The sequence below is a fragment of the Mustela lutreola genome, chromosome 3 (genome assembly GCF_030435805.1).
Source record: "Mustela lutreola isolate mMusLut2 chromosome 3, mMusLut2.pri, whole genome shotgun sequence".
Lineage (NCBI taxonomy): Eukaryota > Metazoa > Chordata > Mammalia > Carnivora > Mustelidae > Mustela > Mustela lutreola.
Window position 1 is genome coordinate 123934054 of NC_081292.1, and position 21083 is coordinate 123955136.

General features: G+C 35.1%; 1 protein-coding gene across 1 annotated transcript in view; it reads left to right on the forward strand.

The window, feature by feature from the left end:
- Positions 1–21083, forward strand: part of ARHGAP15 (Rho GTPase activating protein 15) — a 604723-nt gene that overhangs the window by 303749 nt on the left and 279891 nt on the right. The gene's annotated exons all lie outside the window — the stretch shown is intronic.

Genomic DNA, 21083 nt, shown 5'->3' on the forward strand with positions numbered 1-21083 from the left:
ACTCTCACATGCATATGACAAGGAAGAGAGAAGCTATTTATATATAATATATCTTACAGAGCTAAATTATTGGGATATTAAAAATCTAGAAATAGCATGACAACTCTGAGTAGAAGCACCCTTTCAAAATGAAGTCATTATTCAAAAACTCATACCATAATTTCAGCAACTGCTAGAAACATATTTAGCTAGCCAATTGTGTTAGGTTGAAGTTTAAAATGATCCATGTTAATGTCTTAATCTGTATGGTGTTCTGTAAATTAAGTTATTTGCGGAGAGTTAGCTGTGCCATTTAAAAGATTGTTCCATAGGTGGTACAGTTTGGAGTTACCTCATTTGAATATTTCCCTTTAATTCCTGGTCATCGTTCCCCTTTGCTTAATATGGAATCAAATTTAAGGTAAGATTTTAGAATTAGAATTGAATTGTGAGTATGTCAATGCTATGTAAGTGAGTATGTTAATGTTAATTATATGACCATTTTGTCGTGTGTATGTGATGGGATACATGAGGCAATGATTAGTCGAGGTTTGGAGGATACCTTGACATGCGTCTAGAGACTGAAGCTTGGGAGAAAATAAAGATTTATAAAAGTGTTTGAGAAACAGTGAAGCAAATGGATTCTGTGTTCAGGGATAGTCACTTGAAATGTTTTAGGATGATACAGGGGGAAAAATGTTTCTATAGATAGAATACCAGCTACTCCTCTTTAGAATTTATTTTTGATTGGGAAAAACAATTATTTGTGTATTTGGGGCTTAAATTCAAGCCTTCCTAGAGACAAGGGACGGGGCATATGATTTATCCATTCGTTTTAAAATGTAGCTAATTCTCTAGGGACCTCATATTCACCTGTTCCTTTGCAGTTTAAAAATAATGATAGCCAGCAACCATTGAACACTTTCTTTTCACCAGGAATTATTCTAAGTTCTCATTTGTGTTGACTTACCTAATCCTCCCACTAACCCAACAAATCAGGTGCTACTACTAAACCTATTTTAGAGATGAGAAAACTGAGGCATGGAGATTAAGGCCATTTGTACAAAGACAAGTTACAGAGACAAGTTTCAAACCCATGCAATTTGAGATTAGAGCTTATGCTTTTAATCATTACACTACAGTGAAGTCAACAAAGAAAAGGTAAACTTAATTTATATCAACTTTGGACTTGGATGGAAATGCTACATTAAAAATGACATGCATAGAAATCAGTGAACTTAAATAGGGACCCAAAACATTAGCAAAAGAACTAAAACCAAATGTCTCTGGAGTTTGGTGTCACTATTAAAATAAAGAGGTCATTTAGTCTTTAATGTTAGCCCTAATTTTAGAAAATGCTTCATTTCTATATTTTGATGGATATTTATAGTTGTAAGCCTTTTTTAAGTCTTAGTAATTTTTTTGCAGTGTAGGATACTGTTAATATCCCTCTATTACTTTAAATTAAGTTTGTTCACTATTTATGTGTTGCTTTTCATTTGAAAGTCATAATGATTGACACACCCACACAATGTCAAATTAGATTATGCATTTGAAATAATGATTGGCATATTTTATATTTGATGCTTTTTAAAATATTTTTTCAAGTAGGAAGTATACTGTGTGAAACCCCCTCTGATATCCGTCCTAGATTTGAACACCCAAACTTAGATTCTTAAAACATGCATTCAGTTTTATGTTACCCTCTTGAGATTAAACAATTATGTGGAATTAAAGATTCACAGACTCCCCTTCCTTATTAGTAGTCTAAGCACAAACTTTATTGTCAGTTTGCTGCCTTTGGCTTCCTGTGCCCTTGATGTTCCCATAAGTTTTGTCGCCAAGATTGTAGACAGATAAAGCCAGAATTACTTTTTTTAAAGGCATGTGAACATCATTAGCAGCTAACAGGTGGTCATTTCATTGTCCAGTTTCTCTGGGTAACATGGGAAAAAATATGTACTCTCAATGAGTGAATTGTGAAAGTTAAGTGCTTAAATATACTTTCCTTTTTAAAATATGATTCTAATCTGCCAACATTATTAAGGACTAATCAGATATTTTAAGATATCAGCGGAGTCTAACAGACACGAAGCCAGAAAATTCAATGTAAGGGCCAAATCACTGTGGGAAATTCAGGACACCAGCATGGGATGAGAGTGGGAGAGCAGCTCTCCAGGGAGGGTTGTTAATGGAAAGTGGAGAGTCAATCAAAGAAAATGCTAGCATATTTTTCCAAGGAAAGAGAAGTATCTTCCACGAATGGCAAAGAGGAAAGGCCCAAATATAAATCCTGTATCAAATAATCTTGGAGAGTTTTCTTAACTTTTCTGAGCTTTACGTTGTAGATCTGTAAAAATGGGTCTACTAATGTCCTTGCATGATAGCATGAGAATTTGAAATTAGACATGTAAATATTTAGCTCCCAGCAGGCCCTCAATGGGTAGGAGCTCTTATTATCATCCTCTCTGTCCCGGAGCAGATGGTACCAAAACAGGGCATGAGCCTAGGGTCGTATCTAATGGAAGAATGGAGCAGGACACATATACTTGACACCCTTTACCCAAGCATAGAGAGAATATGGGGAAAGAACCAGAATTGGGTATGGGAGTCATGGCTATGAAAATCTAAATAGGAGCAGCTGGTCTTTCTCCTGGCGAGTCCCCAGGTGAAAATGGCAGCCAGGGCATTCTTGGGAGCAGCACACCAGGAAATAATAGAAAGGAGCCAAGAGATACTCATGGTTCTTGTATGCCCAGAAGAGCTGGTCATGAAGTTCCAGTTGATGGAAAGGATTCACCATCTAACCATTTCACTATTCCTTTAGGCACAGCTCTAGTTTATTCATCCATTCATGTATTCATTCTTTTTAACTAACGGGTATACCTGAAGGTACACAACTAAAATTCATGACTTCACTCGTTTGCACTTTCCATTTTTTAAAAAATATTTTCGTATTTGGCTTATGCTTCACAAGTGGTATACTGTGCGCTGATCAGGGCTAAACTGTGAAACCCATGCATGGAGACCTTGGATAACTTGTATATGAAACTGATGCTTATAGCATTATAAATAAGCACCCCAAAATGACAAATGACCATGAAAAATATAAAAAAGAATAAGATCAAACAGTAAGAGAACTGAAAGAAAATGAGTTTTCTTCTAGCTGTCTTTCAACGAACTTTTCATAAACAACAAATGTATTCTGGATGCAATCTTTACAGTATTTAGGTCTCATTCCCCAATTTCATCTCCCCTTAGTGATGTGTGTAGTAGGGGTGTAGGTACAGAGCTACAGGGATAAAGACAGGAATGAAAAAAATAGGGTGAGATATTCATACAATGTAGAAAATGAAAATATCTGTGAACCCTTAATAATATCTTTGTTTAAAAATTTGCCTGCGGAGTAATCATGATCATGCCAAGTGAAAACAAGTCTGATAGAGAGGCAGTTATTTTTTGTACTAATCTAAATAATTATAACACTGGTCATCCACAACGTAAGTAGACTGTGTCCTCAAAATCCAATTGTAAACTGGTTGCTTAGATCTCAGCACACTTTCATAAGGAAACCACGTACCAGCCACAAAAGGACGCTTGAACCTTATGCAATCACTTAGAATGTTGTTTTTAGAGAACAGCTTGTTCTGAGTTTGTTGCACCTCTGGCCCTAAGAGCTAAGACTTTCCAGTAGCATTGCTTTCCATCTGGTTTCCCTTTTCCTCCTCCCCTGCTCCTGTACCTACCCCACCAAAGCAATTAGAATAAACAGAATGACTTTGGCTAAGAGGCTCCTGGACCCTGAAAATCCTCAGTGGTGTCAAGGAGGGAATGCAGAGCCTCCAAGCCAGAATAAAATACTGGGGAAAAGGGAGCATAAAAGGAAGGAAAATTTTTTAACACAGGCAAGGAAGTGAGTTCTTGGCAGGAGCAGATGCTCTTTGTACAAAATGTGTGTAATGACAGATTAAGTCTGGTATTGTCCTAAATGTTAATATTTGATGAATCTAGGTCATATCTATAGGAGTTATCATGATGCTCCTGTTTTCTGTATATATTAAGAGTTTCACAATTAAAAATGAGTACACACAAAGTATTACTCATGGTTATAATTTGATAAGGGAATATAGATATTTTCTAATTCTGGCTTGAAAATTTCTAAAGATCAAATTTTCTGATTATGAATTACATTAAGACCTCCTTAGATAATTTTAAAAAAACACTAATAACTCTTTATTTTCCAATTTTTCTCCAAAAGTCTCTCTCTATATATATATAGTGTGTGTGTGTGTGTGTGTGTGTGACTATTGTGGCCTTTCTAATAGCAGTGTAATTAAAGAAATTTGTAAGATGTTTATTATTATCCAAAATGGAAAAGTCATACTAGTTTTTTGGATGCATATGTAACTAGCAATTGTTTAATACTCATATTGTGATGTCTGTTCTGGAGACCCATATAAAGACATATTTTAAAGTTGCTTATTCTTAAGAATTTTGTATGAAACAGCCTAATCTTGCCAATGCACAAAAATAATAAGATAAATAAGCCATCTGCCAAGAAAATGAAAACAACATTAAAATTGCACAAATAAATTGTATCTCACCCTGAAGAAACAAAAATCTCCTACCTGGGAACAACAAAAAAGTCATAATATTTATGTAGAGTATTATGGGTTATTGTGTTGTCAAAGGAACAAAGGTTTTCGATTTGGGTGAGATGGTCAATCATCTGATTCTTGTTTTTTACCCCCTAAAAACAATATTACTATCTTGGCACCAGTTTCAGTCAGTATGTATGTGAGAAAAATAAACTATTAAAGAAAAGTGTGAAAACAAAAATTATTTTGTTTTCCTATAGTCATAAGACTGACAATATCAAAGGAACGGTGAATGTCAGTTCTTTTCTTGATTGTTTTCCACAGGTCAAGGGAGTTCTTTATTCCAGAATATTTCTATAACTAAACAAAAATGAAAATTTTTAAAAGAAAATTTATGTTGCTAAAACAGGAGGATTTCAATATTACAGGAAAAAAAAGACAGTAAAGATTAGACACACACTTGACAATCAGGCAACCAAATTACTTTGTCAAACTGGTTTTATTCATGAAGGTTACAGGGCCTCACTGAGGCACTGTGTGACTACAGAAATTTTCTGACATGTGTTCCAAAGGTACTTAGCAGCATTCCCAGCTTTCCTGGGACCCATAGATTACAGTTTCTTCAAAACATTCAGTTCTCCATGAATCATTTGATAAGAAGACCTAGTTATAAACTGAGCAAAGAATATTCTGATTAATCTCCTCTTTCCCATCTAAGGGGTTGATCTTGCCCTCTGAACTGTGGGTGTCCATTGTCATGTATCTTGTAACATCAGCTACTCTGAGAGTCTATCTAACCCTATCAGCACTCAAGCACTAGATCACCCCATCTCTTCCTGACCCTTGCAGTAACTCCATGAACGTTTTTTCCCTTAGATAAACTGCATTTAATCAATTTCTGATTTCATTAGGTCAGATGGCATCTTTCTTTCAATAATAGGCCAAATCAAAAGGGCTCTTTGGTCTAACTCTTGAGCAATATTTCCTTAGCATTAATACACTACTGTGATTGTAAACAATATAAAAAGTGCTCTTTGATCTCCTTTGAAAGTTTCTCTCCGTTTATTCTATGACTCTAGAATGGGTATATATTAACACTTCCTTGTAAAGTTTTATCATATAATATTTGTTCACTACTGTCATATCAAGTTTAAACTATCTTAGCTAAACATGATATTTAAGGGGTTCTTATAATGAATCCCTGTGTAGGGGGAAAAAAAAAACATTCTTTGAACACATATGGTCACCTCTTTTTGTATACAGAATTTATTGGGTCTACTCCTTTTTGTTTCTGGAGTATAGAAGCAATGTTAGTTTTCTTCAAAATCCTAAAAGAAAGTAATTTGCTTTTTAATGCATTTATTTTGATGTCCCAAGTAGATCTAATGGTATAGTTAGGGGGGAAAATTATATAATCTGAAATTTTCTTGGAAAATAAGTTTGTTTCTTACTACTCATAAAATCCACATGTATGCAAGGAAGATCAGGTGTTGCTTTCACCCAATGTGTGAGATGTATCCAAAAATACCATCTGTGTCTGTCCAAATTAAATAAAGTGTGATCTGTAACAATAGGACTCTTAGCTTCCTTCAAGAAATGTCTCAGGGGTGACTTGGGGAAAGGTAAATCAGTCTGCCAATTCATCTTTCCTTAATTATTTTTTTTTAAGATTTATTTATTTATTTATTTGACAGAGAGAAATCACAAGTAGATGGAGAGGCAGGCAGAGAGAGAGAGAGAGGGAAGCAGGCTCCCTGCCGAGCAGAGAGCCCGATGCAGGACTCGATCCCAGGACCCTGAGATCATGACCTGAGCCGAAGGCAGCGGCTTAACCCACTGAGCCACCCAGGTGCCCATTTCTTTGATTATTTAAATAGAACCTGAAGCCACGTACTCTTGCTACTCAATTTCCCTAATATAAATAAATATATCCTTTTTGTATACAAAATTAATTGACCTAAAAAAGTAGAGGCCAAACGGGAGATGCTATGGCCAAATAGAAAATGTAAGGACTGGGATTTTGCCATTAGAGATGATGTCCTCCAAAATTGAAATCAAAGGTTAAGAGCAATTTCTAATCAAATTACTGCATTGAAAGGATTCAAGTCAAAGATCCTCAATAGAAACCTCTTCATGACCTACATCCCCTTCTTCAGTTTTTTCCCACTACTCTCTGACCCATGGTTTATATTCCAGAGAAACAGTGCTTATCATCCCTGACATACATTGGTGTATGCTGACTCTTGCCTTGAAGTCAAGGCCTTCCTTTCCTAAATTAACATTCTTTAAGACTCAGCTCAGGCCATGCATTCTCTTGAAAACTTTACAAGATTTCTATGATAAGTTAGGTGATCTTCCTTGGTTTTCTTATAATGTTCTGTCCATATCACTATCACTGTAATTACCAAAGTGTGTTACAATAAGCCAATGTCAAATGTCTGTTTGTCTACCCACTAGACTGCCAGACTCTAGAAAGGGTTCTGTCTTATTTACCCTTATATCTGCTAGTAGCAGAGTGGCTTGATCATATTTGAGATTGTTCAAAAATGTATAGTGTTAAGTTAGTTAGTAAATGAATAAGGATATTCACATGACCAACATGAACATACTACTTGCTGTGCTAAAAATCATGATGAAATTTCTGAAACTTATTTAGGAACAATAATAAACCAGTCCTTGTCCTGACTACTTGTAATGGTTTGACATTTTAAGGTCACTATTTATGTGCCTCTTTCAGTTTTCTCTTAGAACTTTAAAATTTCAAATCAATGATATGTTTTCTGCAGGTCACATGTAATGTGCCTAATAAAATCATCTACAAATAAGTGCTCTATTCTGTGGTGAGGATAAAAATGACTAAGACCTTGCAGGAGAAGAAAGGAAAATCCTAATCCCTTTGCTTAAAGTCACTGTCTTCTCAACAACTTTCTCTTATGTATGCTAGCCCCTACTTTATTTAAGGGAAAACTCTGGTTCATTCTTACTCTTTAGGCTCTTCTATGGACCCTGACAGAATTTGCAAGGCCCTATTGGATGCGATAAAAAAAAGGAGAAACTCTTAAGTGTATCAGAAAAAAAGGAGTAATAAAATAAAAAAGAGTAGTTTGGAAAATTTTTGTTTTTCTGAAAATTTTAGGAGACTCGAGAAAAGTTTTCTTTAAGGTCAGTTTATTTATAAAAATCTGACTAAAAACAGAAGCTTATAAAAATATTACATGTAACGTTTTCCAAAGGTTGTATGATTATTGTATCAGAAATTTGGGTCTAAGAGTCCCAAAATTTAAGTATAATTCTTACCTCTGGGATACTAGGTATAAGACTTGGACCAGTTTCTTAAGTTTCCCAGAAAGGACTTTCCAGATAAATACAATGGATACTTTTTACATAAATATAAAATAAATATATAAATATGTATATGATTTATATATGATCTAATAAATATATTAGACCTAATGATAATGTAGATACTAAATCTAGAATATATCCCAAACTTTGTTGATCTATAGTATAATATAAATATTAGATTCCAAATGAGTGTACTCTGAGCAAAATTATCATGGCTTTTGTTTGTGTACTATAAATTCTTCAATTCTTCTCTTTTAGAAATACAGCAAGAATGCACTTTGCCACTGATTTAAATAGTCAACAAACTCAGATTAAACAAATGCATAATTTATCAGGGGCCTAATTTTTAAATATCTTGATCATTCTGTTGACTCATGGCATCATAATACTTTTATTTTAGTTTCCTTAAGGGATTCCTTAAGTGTTATGAGTAATAAACATTCTGTTTTGCCTTTCCTGAACGTGTGAGCCTGAGGTTATGGCGTTGCCTAGAGATTAAGCTTCACCAAGTGTCAGTTGCCTTTTCCTTTCTTGTATGAAATGGCAAAATGGTGCAATAGTAGAACTTTGACAGAGATTTCTGGATCACTTAAAAGCAATTAAAGATTTCATTTACTTTTAGTATTATATGTATACATACATATATATGTGTGTGTGTATATACATATATACGTGTATATTCGAATCAAAGCAAACATCGTAACACATCTGGTGATAAAGAGGTGGCATTTTTACTAGAATAAGAATATCAAAACCACCTGAATATAGAGTCACTCACAGGGAATAAACTGGAAGATGCTGTAAGTCTGGTCTCACTAAAACATACACGATCAAAAGACTGGTGAGCATGCCTAGATGCCCACCATGTCGGCTGTATCTGAATTAAGGAAATTTGATACCTAGGAGAGACAGTTCTAGCTGAGCAAGGTTTCAGTCTTTTGCTGAAGCCAGGATCTTTCTATTCTGTTAGACCACAAGTGCCTGAGGGTATAAGCCTCCATATGATGATAACTCCTCAACCCCATTACTTAGACGAGAGTCTGAAACACAGTGGTTTTCCATATTTTAAATGTCTCAGTGAATGAGTGAACAAATGACTGAGTGAATGAGATGAAGAGAAGAAACCAATTGCAAATTTAATGTCCGAGGAATAAAGGGAAAATTTTTACATGCGAGGCACTGACCCCTTCCTCACCAGCCCAGGCCCCTTGGCAAGTATATTTCTTTTCTTTTTTATGATTTAAATCCAATTAATTAACATATAGTATATTATTAGTTTCAGAGGTGAGTTCAGTGATTCCTCAGTCTTACGTAATACCCAGTGCTCATTACATCCTTTGCCATCCTTAATGTCCATCCCCCAATTACCCAATCCCCACACCCCCTCTCCCCTCCAGCAACTCTCGGTTTGTTTCCGATAGTTAAGAGTCTCTTATTTTTGCCTCCTTCTCTGTTTTTATCTTATTTTATTTTTCTTTCCCTGCAACATGATCCCCTGTTTCGCTGCTTGTATTCCACCTCTGAGTGAAATCATATGACAATTATCTTTCTCTGATTGATATATTTCACTTAGCCTAATACCCTCTAGTTCTATCCACATCATTGCAAATGGCAAGATTCCATTTTTTTGATGGCAGAGTAATATACCATTGTATAGATATCCCACATCTTCTTTATCTTGTTCATCTGTTGATGGACATCTGGGCTCTTTCCATAGTTTGGCTACTGTGGGGATTGCTGCTATGACCATTCAGGTGCACGTGTCCCTTCGGATCACTTCATTCTTATCCTTGGAGTAAATACCTAGTAGTGAAATTGCTGGGTCATAGGGTAGCTCTATTTTCAACTTTTTGAGGAACCTCAATATTGTTTTCCTGAGTGGCTGCACCAGCTTGAATTCCCACCAACAGTGTGAGAGGATTCCCCTCTCTCTGCATCCTCTGAGGCACTGACCTGTTGATAGGTGTTTTAGTTTTGGTTCCTCAAGAAGCAGTTCCTGAGACAAGGATGTGAGCATATATAATATTTTTGGAAATTGATACCTGGAGACACAGGTAGGAGGCGATGCGGGGCCCAGGGGAGAAGAGAGCCAGGGAAACAAGGCAGCCAATAAAGGGAAATAATAGGTACCCGGAATTTAATACTGCTGTGAAACTCTGGGAGTTTGTTTTTCAGAATGAGAAGAAAGAAATGGCAGAGAATAAATAAAATGGATACATATTAGACAGGAAAGAAAGAACTACAGATCAAAACATGTTGGAAAACAGCAGTAGATTAGTGAGGCTGGAGTGCACAAAACATTAGAGCAACAACTGGAGATCAGGTTGGAAACGAACAGGGAACATTGGCAGGGGGGTCATGCATGAAGTGCTAGGGGATTTGGATTTTATCCTATAAGTAATAGGAGCCTAGCAACAGACTTTTCAGAAGGCAGGAGATATTAACAGATCTGATATGCAAAGTGATCACTTTGGTGGAAATGCGGAGAATGGCAAAGAGAAAAGTAGCACCAAAAACGAGTGAAAGATAAGAGATAAGAAGATAAATTAGGAAACTGTTACAGTGGGCCAAGTCACATAATGCAGGCTAAAACTAGGCAATGAGAATAGAGAAGGGGAAAGATCCAGGAGTTTCTGCGGGGATATTGATAGGTTTTCTTGACACGTAGTAGAAGAATTATTGGCAGAGTCCAAACACTCACTGCATCTGTGGTTTGGGGAAAACATCAGGATGCCTAGGAGTTTGGCAGAATTTGCCCCCAGTTTCATTCTTTCAGAATCCTACTAGATGGGGTTACTTAGGTCCATGGACCAGCAGCAGCAACACCATCATCTGGGAGTTTATTAGGAAATACAGTATCTTCTGCCCCACCTGAAATCTACTGAACAGAATCTGCCTTTAAACCGCTGATTGACATGCACATTGAGAAGCACTCTAAGTAGTTTTGCAAGGTCAGAGCCAGAGTGGCTTTTGAAACTTTGACAAGCCTTACTCATATAGAAGAGCTGGGTATTCTATCTCTGTGTAAAATAACTCTGCATATGGTTATTATCATAGTAGCCATGCCATGACAATGATTGTAGGTGGGGACTATTTATTTAATCTCATCAATCGCTTTCAAATGGTGACTGTAGACTGAGAGAGAACCAATAATTAAACACTTTCCTTGTAACTTGTGTCTGTGCCACACCTAAGTCATGAACTAAGTCAGTGGCTCTGGCCAAGCAAAAACAACAATAACAAAAATTAAGCCAAGAATAAACTACCCTCACTGAAACAAACAGCCAAGAAAGCAAAGCTCCAAACAATTCCCTGGATGTCATGCATGAATTCCCTAGACATACGCATGTACAAAGTCCATCTGAAATGCTGTTTACCCTTTTTTCCATTGGACTCTTTCTCTTTTTGGGGAAACATACAATCTCATATACAGCCATCCTTCCTTTATTTATTGATTGATTGATTTATTGATTACTTTTCTAAATGCAAGAATAATAGTAGTTTATTGCTTAAATGTCTTTTATTTTTATGTTGTTCTTGGGTAGTTGAGTTAATTTTGCCCATTGGTCTTTCGAGTTGTATGTCATAATCCTGCATGAGCCGGGGTTTAGCTGTTTTACTCCCAGAGTAAGCTTATCTGTCTTGCCTGACAAAACAGTCAAGGCCTACCTGCCTGCAATTGAGTGTAGTTGGTACGAAGAGTTGCAAAGAAAGCCAACGTAGGCTCACCATTGAGTTATCAAAAAATAAAGGACAAATTCAAAATAAAGTCTGATTAGTCCTTCTCATAGTGTAAGACTTTACTCACCAAGAAGAGCTCACAGTGACTGTCTTTTGAAACAAAAGCCTCGTTTTCTTGGGTCTGCCTTTATCTGTTCTAGGAAAAGAAAACCAAAATGGGCAAATGATACTCCTTTTCCAAGTAAGAACCTTCCTCAGAAATTTGCCCCTAAAAGTCCAGTCTTAAAAATGTTTTGGATGGCAATGAAACAGATCGAAAAGACTTTCCTCAAAATCTTAATCCTGCCTGGATTCCCTTCATTTATTTAGCTTTATGACTCTGGGACATCTTACATAAGAATGATCAATCTTCTTTTTTTTTTTTTTTTTCCTTCGTCAGTACCTGGGTCTGTTACTGAGGTGCCATGCCTTATTTTTTAAATTAGGCATAATTTAAAGAAGTGGTTGGCGGAGAACCCATAGAATTTTTGCTTAACTCATTTTTATTGAACAGAATCCAGAATTTTAGTCAAGAAGTGTTAGATATTAATCACATGTGAGTGGGATCATTAAAATTTCCTTTACCTTCCAGAACAGCGGGTCATTATAGAATCGTAAGAAGTGAGCTCACTTAATAATCTTTACAATTACATAAAAGCAATCATTTTCATAAGTCTTAGAAGAAGCTTTTAACTGTTACTTAAAGAGCATATCAGAATACCAGAAATTATTATGTTGTGTTATTATAGATGTGACTTGAGAAGTGAAGAAAAAAAATCTTCTCTGACTCAAGGCTCTTAGGAGCTATCCTTTCCAGATTGACTAGTTTTGTTTAACACAGGTTATGATTATACTTTTTACACAGCTAGAAGAGACCTTCCTGCTGAAATAGAAATTCTAGTATCATTTCTTAATTATTACACTCTTAACTTTATGGAAAAATGCAATAGTTTCTACTGCAGTAGAATTTGGTGCAGTAGAAATTGGTGACAATTTAAGGTGAGTCAGTTAAGGAGAAAAACTAAATTATTACTGCCTTTCTCTTTTCTTTTCTTGTAACCACTTCTCATCTTTGACTTTGAAACCCAACAGTTTAAACTTGGTTCTTATTTCACTGGGCTAATCCCCTTTCATAAATCATGCTCAAGAGCTGAAATAATTTGCACATCATTTAAAGAGTATTTGCTTTGAAATATTCACCTCAAGCCCTTTTGTATATCCTTTCTCTCTAAAGATTTGTAGTATTTGTTTTGTTCTCTGAGGTATAAAAGACCTGGATAAACTTTATTCCTGTTGTTTCAAGATTAGTTAACGAAAATGCATATTAATTCAGCAGGGATGGGAACAAACCTCAGTAAAGATGATCATACATGTGCCTCACGGGAATAGCAAAGTACAAAATGTCAGTCTTCAAATCTCCTTGGACTTGCTCAAAAGAGCATTGAGGGATTTAAATTTCCAGAATATGTCTACAAATGTATTTTCTTTGTTGTGGAGAACAGGAGCTATGCTGATTATTTTTCCCCAGAAATTGATTTAATTTGTATTTGAACGAAAATTAAGCTATCCACAAAGTGGCTCTTCAAGAATACAGAGAAAAACAGCCACGGCAAAGGAAAATTTAACATTAAAAAATGATATGCCTGATATGCCACTGGATTCTTAATTTGTTTTGTTTCAGACCTCAAATCCCAAAATAAAATTTAACAGAACAATATCTTTTCCCCTAAAAGTAAGTAGAATTGAAAGGACCTCATAAAATCAGAAGTAAACATATTTAAAGTTCAATGACACCTTTCCGTGTATAAACTCCAGTTTTACAGTTTGCTAGTAAACTCAGGAAAAAAATACTGATTTCTCCAAATAGTGTATCTGTTTTGTATGTTAAGATGTGCCCTGTTCTTTTCTTAAACTGAAAATGACCATAAACTTTGGCACTTAAGTGCTTATCCGGAAATGACTAAGTAGATTTGGGGGTAATAAATCACTCATAGGGATCCAGCCACCCACAGTCTTGTTCCACTTCTCTTCTTTACAAGTGTAGCAATAGACATTTCCATAGTCCTCAGGGTGCCAAACTTTGCACCATTAGGAAAATCTGCAAGTGGCTTGATTTATCTTCCTCACTCAGTTAGCTAAGACCCAACTAAGTAAAAATCAGCAGGAATAAACTTGACTTGTTAAACTTTTTTAATAGGGAGATGCAACAATTAGAACTTTCCTCCTTTGCCACTTCAATTTACTTTGGATGTGAAGCCCCTTGTGAAAAATATTCAGAGGAGATCTCAAATGATAGGTGCATGGCTGGATGATGCTGACTCGGAGTTTTCATTATACACAGAGGATTGTCTGCTGTTTGCAATTAATCCAGACACAATCCTCCTGGTACTTGGGGAGGAATGTGGAAGAAATAGCCATTTTATAAGTTGTAAACTCCTAAATTACCCTAAATTAGAGGCACTATTAATCGGACACTTAGATATAGACAGGATCTGCTTATTGTGTAGGCTCATCTTCCCCTGATGGAGAAATCAATTAAATATTTAGGATGTGGAATACCTTCCAGGTTGGATAATGCATTTCATTTAGATTATGGCCCTCCAATCCGAAACATTAAAGGGGATCTTAACGGATGGAAGCACATTACTGTCTCTTGGATTGGGTGCATTAACACTTTAAAAATGAATGTGCTTCCTAGGATTTCCTATTTGTTCCACCAGCTGCCTGTCGATGCGCCAGATAAACAGTTTAAGGATAAGTATGTAAAAGATGCATGTGCAACACTCTGTGTGTTGAGGTGCACTCTTGTAGGAAAAGTCCCCAACTGTGGCCCCTTTGGAGGGCTTTCTCAGTACCCTAACAACCTCAGATGACAGGGCTTATTTGATCATGGGAGAGTGGAGGAAAAGTCAAAAAGGAGATGCAATTAGTCCTCTCACAAAGGTTCTGTGGATATCTAATCTGGTATTATTCCTTTCTATAACTTAATTCATAGCTAGTGATTATTATAAGAAAATACTCGGATGACATGGTAAAATTGGAAATAAACCTAAGCTTTCCCATTATAAAAATATTTGGCATGAAGATAAATTGATTTGATTCTCACCCAAGGACCACTATACGGGGACCCAATTTATGAACAATATTGTAAGAACAAAGCTCTTGCATCCCCCATGCTACAGAAACATGGTAGAGAAATAGATGGTGTCTTGGAGTACTTACCAGGCTGTAGGCTGTGTCCTGAGGAATGTACATGTCCTCTCTTCCTTAATCCTGTCAATGACCTTATCAGGTACTCAGGTGTTATGATCACCCTCATCTCATCTGTTGGGTGAATGAGACACTGAAGGCTGATCAAAGTGGTCAAGATTACACAGCTAAGAACTAACAGAATTAGAATTCAAAACCAAGCACTTTGACTCCACCGCCTGGAGTCATAACCATTGTTTCACGAGACTCTGGGTTCTAGAGTGAGGCTGAAGGTTTCTGCTACCTACTAGTTCTATAAACTTTGAACATGTCACTTAACCTCACTTATATTCTGTTTTATAATCTTAAAAACATCACTAATAGTAGCAGCTATCTCACTGAGTTGTTTGGAACTGTAAGATTAGATTATGACACTTAGAGCAGTGCTTAGCATAATGTAAGTACTCAATAAATGTTAATAATAATATTGGTACAAGTATTTTGTTTTTTGCCATGTATTTTGAAAGGTCCTCCTAATCTGGTTAAGAAAAAGATACTTTAGAGATAAATATTGAAATCTTTAAAGATGAACATACTTTTAAAAATTCCCTTGTATTTCTGGGGAATGAATAGTGTATTGAATGACTTACAGAAGACTATAATCTTCCTGAACTGAGTCAGATATTTGTCCTCTTTTGTTTCCATTTATAAAAGTCTTGATTCACAATTGACACAAATATATCATATTGAGTTACTCAGTGAAAACAAATTTATCCAATCATAAAAGAAATGATGAAGATGGGGTCAATTTCTTTGTTTCTAGAGACAAACTCGTCATGCCAAATCTGATAGAACACATGCTTCAGTGTGTTTGCCTTGCTTCAGAAGACAGCAGAAAACTGAGCTAACTGGTATAATTACATAACTTGGATAGTCATATTGAGAGGGTTCAATGTTGGCACTAGAATATGGAATTATAAAGTTCAATGAAGTTGCAGGAATTTAACTGAAAAGAAATTACTTATCAGCATTTTGAAGGGAATAAACAAAAAAGGAACAAATTGATCCTTTCAAAGTTGGGTGGAAAGAACGTTCCAGAAGCCTTCCTTTGTAATCACTGTCATTGAGAAGCCCTGAGGCCCCTTATTTGTTAGTAATTGATACCTAGACTTCAGGCTCAAATACTAAAGACAACTGCTATTTTAAGGGCTTGTCAAGAAAGTTAGGAATTAGTTGGAGTTCTTTTTTCTACTCAGTCCACCACTATTTTTTCACTATTGGGTCAAGTTTGTTGTAAATCAGGGGTGAATCAACCATATGCAGATACTTCTACCTTTTAAATACATTTGGAAGAGTACTGGGGTAAAATCAGAATCTAATACTTAAAACAACCAGAAATGTGCTTTATTCAGCTAGGAAAACAGATTGATCAGCAAACACTCTATATTGGATTGTTTGTTTGGAGATCCTAACAGTGGAGTGAAGCTCCTCCTCTACTTTTCTTCCACTGAACACAAAGAAAGAAAAGGACTTAGATAGCATGAGAATAAAAGAATGGGACCCAGGCCCAAGCAAATGGATTAGCCAGTCAACTCAGAAGTCAATGAAGAAATAAGTTGCCTAGAACCATAATCTTCCCAATGTTTGTGTTACATTCTTAATATAGAGGGATTAGTAATTTCTCTGTATTATAATATGTTCATAATATAGATGGATTAACACAGATCAGGATGATCTATATCTCGGGACAGAGGAAAGACAAAATAATCTCTAAAAAGCTAAGATCTTTATTTGCGGTCTAAGCAAAGATGACATAAAATCTAAAAAGTGAGATTAGTAGGAGAACCAGTCAGTTCTGACATTCACATCATAGGAATTTATTGAGAAGTTCTTTTTGTGAGCACTGTTTGAAGCATGGAAGTCAAAGAGGTTCCAGATATTATCCATTCTGCATTGACAAAGAGTGTTTATGGTCACATTTTAAGTAAATATTTCCTATTCTCTACCAAGATGATTTAGTTCAAAGATGAATTTCCACATGAAATGCTCTTAAAATATACCTGCTTGATTTTATCAACAAAATGAACACAATAGTGACCAGTTAAATATACTTCTGGCAAAGTATTTTGCTGAAGTTTATATCTCACTGAGTTTATCAGAAATTTTGTATTCATATTAAGGACAAACTCTCATCTATGTAGGTTAAGTATCACCATAGACCATGGTCCATCAAGAGTTAAGGGGATTTAATACATGAAAACGCTGCAAGCTTGAGTTCTGTTGTATTTTTTATCCTCAGTGTTCTAGAGGATGGAATCATTTCCTAGCTGTTTCTAAAACTAAGGATCTGTTACTTTCCATTAATAAAAACAGTGTTAAATTACCTAGAGTTCAACTGTTAGGGAGCTAGAGCCACCTGCACAATCAGATTGGGATAGCTCACCTGGTTGTCCAGCAGCAGTATAGTAAGGAAAAATGTTGATGCTAGAACCAGATGGTATTGGTGTAAGTCATGGCTCCACCAGTACCTTCTGTGTGCCTTGAGTAGCATGTTCTTGTAGATTGGCAGTAAGGACTAAAATCATTTTTTCCCTTAAAGTGTTTAGAATGGTGCCCAGAATAGAGTAGTCTTGAAATGTTAGTTATTAATATTAGAGATTCCCATTAGGCCAAATAAACTTAACAGTCCCTATGACTTGCATAAATTTAAAAACAAAATGGTAAAAATATAAACCACAGAGTGACAAATTAATTGGGGATTGTAGAAAAATTGAGAATAATTACAAATGAAATAATAATTTTGAATTTCTATTATTTTATGCATTAAAATTAAATACATTGGGTAATGATATAAAGTAAACAAAGATATAAAGTAATATGACTAAATTCACTTCCAAAAAGCTAAAGCATTCTCTTCCTATAGGGGAAAAATTTTTAATTGCTCTTCACGTATTAACATCAATATTAATTTAAAAAATGTAAAAACGGCAGATGTGCCATGTGCTATTCTAAGAATACAGCATGTATATTCTTATTTCTCATCTTTCAAACACCTTATGTATTAAGAATAATTTTATATTCATTCACAGAGGAGGAAACAAATATTTTAGTTTTGGAGTCCAGAATATAACATAAGCAGCCTAACACAAAATACATGTTGCATCTTTTAGCTTTGTACAATTTTGTTTTTAGTTTCTCTTGTCTTTTTTTAAGTTTTACTTGTTAATATGTATAGATAATTATATTGTTCCATGATTTTTGTACATGTGCTTTGAAAGATAAAAAGATCTTTATACAGATATAAATGCATGTGTGTGTGTATATGTAGTATACAAAAATAAATTTCAAGGGCCATATTGACAGATGGAAAAGCACAAGGGTCAAGGGAAGCTGATTTAGAAAGTAATATATAATAATAAAAATTAAACTCTAACATTTATTGATTTAACAGATGGTGAGATAAAAAGTAAAAACAAAATCTTAAAATGTAGTATGATTTTTAAAATTAGTGATATTATTTTATGAATTTATTCTGAAGTTTTGTTATTTTCTAATTATATTTTCTAAAACTCTTTTAATTTCCCAAATAAGTTACTACTTTCATTTAGCAGTTCCTCTTCAGAAGTCTACATATGTACAAATATTTAGTATTAGAACATAAAATTTAACCTTAGAGAGATACTCTTAAGTTATGGTGGCGGTAAAAAACATATTTTACATATTTGTGTTATTGACTCATAGGTATATGTCGAGCTTTGTACCCTAAATACAGACAGTGCATATTGTTTTCAGTTATCCCACAGAGTATTTATTATTATCAATCACATACTAAAACTGCAGACATTTTTGAAAAATCCCAAATGCAGAAATTATAAAGAAATGTGATCCAGATAAGATATAACAAAATGTAATAAAAATTGAAATTCATAACAAGATATTTTTTTTTAATGCCCAAGTCATTGTTAATTAAAAATAATATTTCCTTCAATTGCTTTTATCCTAAGGAAGTGTCCATTAAATATCAAATTCAATAGTATGCAACCAAAGATATATTCAGAGGCAAATGCATAGCTTTATATATTTTTAATATTAAAAAGAAAGTAAAATGAGTTTGCATTAAACTCGAAAAACATTTTTTTAAATAACTAAATATAACAAGAGAAATCTGAAAATAGAAGTGATAAAATTTGGAAGAAACAATCAACTAGGGAACAAAAAAATAAATCATTATTGAACTAAAAGGTGGTTCTTTGGAAAATAATCTTATTAAGAAAGAAATAAAAACTGAAAAATCTAATTGAAAAGAACATAAAGCACAATTAGCTAAAATTTAAAATGTGAAGCAGATACAAAATAAGTTAAATTTTAAGACAATAGTATACAAAATTTTATTCTGATAGATGAGAAACCAATAGGTTATTGGAAATGCAACCAGAGTAATGAAGGAAAAAGTAGAATATCTAAATACGGTCTTTCAAATTCTGCCTCTGAGTTTAAATCTGCCCAAGTTTACTGATTAGTGATATCAATTAGTGATATCAATTTCCTAAAGAATAGGTAATTTTCATGCCATTACAAAGCACACAAATAAAGAAAAAGTCTTAAAATGCACTGATAATTGAGGAACTGAAAATTAAAGAAATAGAAGGTATGTTGCCACCACTGCAGCACAGCGACCAAGAACACTAGGAGTCTGCACAGAAAGGACCAAACATGACCAGAATTTCAGTGCTGATTTTCTACCAAGTTTCTCAAGGGCCTCTGCTCTGGAGATCTGCACACAAACTTTTCAAGCACTACCAAACCAACAGTGTGTTCAAAAAACAATAAAGGGGAAGGATATTCCTATTGAAAGACTGGTGATTATAGGTCATAAGAAAGAATGGCCTAGGGACACATGGGTGGCTTACTCAGTTAAGTACCTGCCTTTAGCTCAGGTCATGATCCCAGGGTCCTGGGATCAGTCCCACATCCAGCTCCTTGTTTAGCAGGAAGCGGGCTTCTTCTGCCTGCCACTTCTCCTGCTTGGCGCTCGCTCTCTCTCTCTCTCTCTCTCTGACAAATAAATAAATAAAACCTTAAAAAAAAAAAAAAGTACATAGTCTGAAATCATGCCCTTAACAGTTGAAAATGGACTTCTCCTATCTGTTAAGAACTCTGGACTTTTTTCAAGTAAGAACGTTAAGACATATCAGTTTGATAAGTAGTTTAAGAGAAAGGAAATTTATTTCTTCCTTCCTAATGTTTTCCTTTTCATTGTGGATGAACCATTACTCATTGCTTTGAAGTCAAGACTCAGTTGCTTTGGAATCTCACAGCAACTAAATACAACACAGAACAATTTTTGGAATGATGGTTTTAATACTTGGTCTGTGATCAGTTTAAGATAATATATGTAAATAATTTTTTAATATTTTATTTATTTATTTTAGAGAGATTGAGAGAGAGCAAGAGACAATGAGAGAGTGAGAGAGAGAGAGAGAGAGAGAGTATGAGTGGGTGAGGGGCAGAGGGGGAAGCAGACTCCCTGCAGAGCAGAGAGCACAAAAAAGAACTCAATCCCAGGACTCCAGGATCATGACCTGAGTGGAAAGCAGACACCCAACCAACTGAGCCACCCAGGAGCCCCAATACATGTCAATAATTTAAAAAATGGTAAACTGCTCAAGATGGTTATGGCCACCTCACCTCTCATCTTCTTAGTGTATTTTTTTTTTTTCTTAATGGAAGCAATTGGCTAGAACTTCCTTAGCCTCAAGGAACTAATGCTTTGAAAACCATTCTAGCAACATGATTTCAATGTGCAGAGACACAGTTTTATATTTTTATATATTAACTTAATAGTTCTGAAGATTGCTGCTAGCTTGGGTTAGCTTAGAGGCAGACAACTTTTAATAGTCTGTCTCCTGCCTTAACAAGGTATCTCAGAGTAAGGCTTGAAGACTTCAAGAAGGTCATGGTGAATGTTGTCTTAGAGCTACAATGGAGTGAAATAGGATGACTTGAGTAGCCATAGAAGACTCAAGTTGCAAAGATCTGCTTTAGCCAGCATCCAATCCAAGTCAAAGGGTGAAAGCATTTGCATAAGATTAAAATGCAAAATGATGCATCTAGTTAAATGGGAATGCTTTATTTGCCTTGTTTCTGCATTCTGCCCCGTAACATCTTGAATTGTAAAGATGGAATAAGTCATAGTATTTCAAATCTATCATTTAAAAACAAAAACAAAATTAAAAAGAAGAAAACATTACA